General features: G+C 41.3%; 1 pseudogene; it reads right to left on the bottom strand.

Moving 5' to 3' along the window:
* Positions 1 to 736, bottom strand: LOC101592576 (annotated as a pseudogene).
* Positions 737 to 4,677: the final 3,941 nt, after the last annotated feature.

Here is a 4,677-nt window from a genome sequence, read left to right as displayed (position 1 = left end):
CTACAAACGTTGGATGTTTGCTTGAAAAGATTTTTTAGCAGCAGTTTGACACTGAGTTTCCTCATCTAGCTGAAGATTCACAAATTCTCCATTATCAAACTGATGTCTTTGATTTAGATGACTAATGAAATTTCTAGTCATCAGACTAGGATCTCCCCAAGAAGAGACACACAAATAGGACATGTCACAGGAACTACGTGAAATGGGTGGTTATTATTACAGGGATCCAGCAAGCGCTGTCTTGTAAGATTAGATTCTTGGCACAAGGGACACTTCCAGGGGGCATGGCCAGAAGAACTTGTATTCTCTTGGTAAGTATCTATTATCAGATGTGGATGTTTCACTCCTATTACTGTTCCCTGCAGAATCTTGAGAAATCTGAAAGCTTGGAATGACAGGAGCAACACCATACTCATGTGATACTTCTTACAAGATTTGCAATGACGTCTCGTGACGAAACTTAATCTGTTTCACACAACATCTGTGGCAGACAGAAAACTTCCTCACTATGTTTTCAATATCCAATGCTCATTCTGGACACGCTCTTTCTAGTCACATTTCCCCAACACAAGGGACAATGCATTCCACTTACTCTTATTGCAGTCAGGAAACATATTCTACAAAAAAGATGCTGACAGGCCACAGTCCACACTGGCATCTTCAGCACCTCCTGACAGATGGGACAGTAGAAATCATCTTCAGTGTAGGACGTGGCTGCAGAGTGCTCTTCCGCCATGGTGGGGAACAAGGTGATGGCGGCGGTCAAGGTGGTGGTGGCAGCCAGGGCCCCGACTCTTCACCAACTTATGTATTATTTTGAGAGGAAGTCTCACTAAGTTGCCTAGGCTGGGCTTGAACCTGTGATCCTCCTACCTCACAATCTTGAGTGTAAGGGATTATAGATGTACAACACGTTGCCCTTCAGTGCTAAATATTTTAGTGCAAACCCTTGGTCTCTGCTATAAAAACAATCACACTGTGTACACATCTGGGATCTTGACTGATTATCTACCATATGCACAGGGTGAAAAGTGAAATCTTTACTTTCATTAGAAGGATTCCTGTTGTGGAAAGCATGGAATCTGGTTGTAATATCCATACTTTCAGAACTTTATGTCTCATTAAAACTACCTTTCTGTTATAGACTATCAAAGAGTGGGATGAATATGAAAAGTTTTGGGATACATCTGCTGTGTATTTCTTTCCTTTAAAAGAGATACCAGCTGAGCATGTTGGTGCATGCCTATAACCCCAGTAACCTGGAGGCTGAGACAGGAGGATCACCATGAGTTCAAGGCCAGCCAGGGCTATAACGTGAGACTCTTTTTGGTTTTTTAATCAAAAAACAAAACAAACAAGAGACACCATTATTGGGATTTGTTGATTCCTTTTTATTTTTGCCAAAGTAGACCAAGATGGCTAGTTGTCATATTTGTTGCTAACTATGTAATCTCTACTTGTGGGGCTCAAATAGGTACTACAAGTAGAATTTATACATATTTTTAAGGGAGAAAGACAGAACAACTTCTAAAAATACAGCACTTTCTCTAGTTTCTTTTCTTTCTTTCTTTTTTCTTTTCTTTTTTTTTTTTTTTTTTTTTTTTTTTGTATTTTTTTAGGGAAGGGTCTACAGGGTGTTCAGGGTCTCACTACTACATTTGACTTGTACAGCCTCCCAAGAGCTGGGATTACAGGTGTGTGCCACCATGCCCAGTCTCAATTTCCCTCTCAGTGTGCCCCAGGGGTCGAGCCAGTACATCAGTCCCTGGCCTCTGCACCTGCTTGCAGGCGCTTTAATCTGCTGAGCTATTTGGCTGACCCTTCTAGTTTCTTTGTGATGATAAACCCAGAAGCAATTTTCTGTATTTAAAACAAAAGGATTTCTCTGCTACCTTATGTTTCAGCAATTGCAACTAATCCTTCCCAAATCCATGGAGTTCAGTATCTTCAATCTCTATGCGACAAGGAGAAGGTTTCCTCCCTCCGTAATTAATCCCTGGGATGATGAGTCTCTCAGGAGCAGAATCTGGGTCTCATTTTAATTCGATCCTATTCCTCACAGAGCAGACCTTCGGCAGTGTCTGTGAACACTAACCTGAATTTTGATGAGTTGTGTCCCAAAGCAAATTTTAAAGCAAGAAGAGCCATCCTAGTCTAATTGTTCCCTCTGCAGATGAAGTGGTTGAACCCCTGTGAGGTTCACACAGATTGATACTGACTGCGCTCATAATCCTGTGTCCCAAGTTAAACCGTGTTATTTATCCCATCATTGACTGATGAACCTAAGAATCTTCTGTAAAACAGTAGTATCAAAAAGTAGACTAGGGTTACAAGTTACACATTAAGCAAGGAATTGCACAATTCTGAAAGAATTCTGTTTTACTGCTATTGAGAATATACATTTTTTGAGACAGTACAACATGCTACAGATTGTTTTTCCTTTTTGCAAGATTTATCTCGGTGGCACTTCCTGGGAAAAGCCCAAGATTTCAAAGTGCGCTAGAGCCTTAGGCATTGGAGCCATGGGTAAGGTAAGATGCCTTCTGCCCCAGTGACTGAAGGACTGAGAAAAGGGTCTTCCCTAGTCTTGTCCTATTCATCAGTGTGGGCCAAGGCTCTTCTGTTACTCAGACAGGAAGCAGAGCTTGGTGTCTTATTGATAGCTCCAAGCTCACAATTCATTATAGTCCAGCCTTATGCAGCTGGTTCATCACACCTGCTCTTTTCATCATCAATAGTTCTTACATACTGGTTGGAAATTATCATAGGCTCTTTAAAGGCTAGATGTAAGCTTGACATCCTTTATATTCTCAAGAGCTGTGTAATTCTCTCCTGTTTTATTTCCAGACCCATTTAGGGTTTATTACTTTCTGTTTGGATTCCAAATCCTACTATATGAATGTTGTAGATGATAATGAATCCTACTCAGTGATGTTGGGACACCAGAGTCCTTAATTCTCACCCTTTCCTCTATTCCAGGATTTCATTTCAGAGGACCGTCTAATTTCTGGGCTCTCGTACCTGGCTGGGTAGCCTGGCTCAGACCTTTCTTATACAAATGGAGTTAAGAGTAAAGGGCTCTGTCTCTGTGGTCTCTGCTTCACATTTTATCATTCTTGCTATAACATCTAGTTGGAGAAATAAATTTATCTGGTAAATTTGCCTTTTCTCTTCCACCTTTACTTTTTTGCTCTTCTAAGGAGTGCAGTGAGATGAAATGATTATCTTTTTTCATTAGTTTATACAAAACACAAATTGCCACTGAAATTCCCCAGGATCACAGTGACCTTTAGTTATTTGTTTCTAAGAAATAACTTAATTCTGTAAATAAAAAATAGGATAAATTTACAGAAGACAATGTGGTTTAGATCAAGAATGACCCCCAAAACTCTTATGCACTCAGAAGTTGGGCTTTTGGAAGGGGATTGATCTGAGGGCACTACAGCTCAATGTACCAGTAGGAGGTGGGACCTGGTTAGAAGAGGTAGGGGTGACTTGGAGGGGTAACTTGGTCTCAATGGCTTCTCAATTTGCTCTTTGCTTCATGGTCATGATGACTGAGAGACATTTAACTGACAGTCCATGACCATGGACTGTAAGTATAGGCAAAAGTACACCTCTCCTAATTTAGGCTGTGGGTCTTGGGTACTGTGTCACAGCAATGAGAACATGAGCCAAACAGATTTTGGTACCAGAAGTGGGGTTGCACTAGAGCCTTAGCAATTGGAGCTGTGGGTAAGGTAAGATGCCTTCTGTCCCAGTGACTGAAGGACTGAGAAAAGGGTCTTCCCTAGTCTTGTCCTAATCACCAGTGTGGTCCAAGGCTCTTCTGTTACTCAGACAGGTAGTGACAGAATTACTATGACTATTCCTGGTCACGTGGTTTAGAAGCCTCTAGAACTTGACTGTTAGAGGAATTTGGAAAGTTCTAGTAATCTCAGCAAGAGAAACCATGGAAAGTATAAGGTAGGGGGCTGGGGAGATGGCTTAGTGGAATAAGCACTTCCCTGGCAAATGCAAGGGCCTGAGTTCAATCCCCAGTTCTGAAAAAAAAAAAAAAAAAAAATTAAAATAAAATATAAGGTGAACTTCACAGGTAATTCTTGTTGGGGCCCAGAAAATCAGAATGCTGATTGAAATGCAGACTATAAATGCAGGTTCAGAAGGTTTTGGTTGAGAATAAGGATATTCTGCTGGCATTTGGACTCAAGACCATTTGTGTTATCATCTAGGAGGAAATTCGTCTACATTTTATTTACTTCCTGAGACTATGTAGGAGGTTGAAATTAATATCAGCAGACTATATTCTGGTGAAGGAAATTTCAGTGCAGGCTAGTGTTCAGGCTGTGGCATGGGTACTGCTTATTGCTTTGAGTGAGATTCACAGCGAAAAACAGGAGTAAAAAGCACATTTAAAACACTTTCATTTTATCAGAAAGAGCCTCCTGCAAAGCTGGAGCAAAGGAGAACATCGTAGCTGACAGTATCAGCATGTATACATACTTTAGGACAATAAGAAAGATGGCTTGGGAGCATCTAAACAATCAGTGAGATGCTGACCTTGCTCTGCTTCCTGGTGCCTGGGGCAAGCAGAGCTATCCTGTGCTCAGCTGCTTCTTCCTGTAACCATGAGCCCAGAGAGGCCTCTCCTCCTCTGAGTTGTGAGTGGTGGGGTGT

This window comes from Octodon degus, unplaced genomic scaffold (genome assembly GCF_000260255.1).
Source record: "Octodon degus isolate 3935 unplaced genomic scaffold, OctDeg1.0 scaffold00096, whole genome shotgun sequence".
Lineage (NCBI taxonomy): Eukaryota > Metazoa > Chordata > Mammalia > Rodentia > Octodontidae > Octodon > Octodon degus.
Note: the sequence above shows the minus strand (reverse complement) of the source record. Positions and strands in the feature narration are given on the sequence as shown.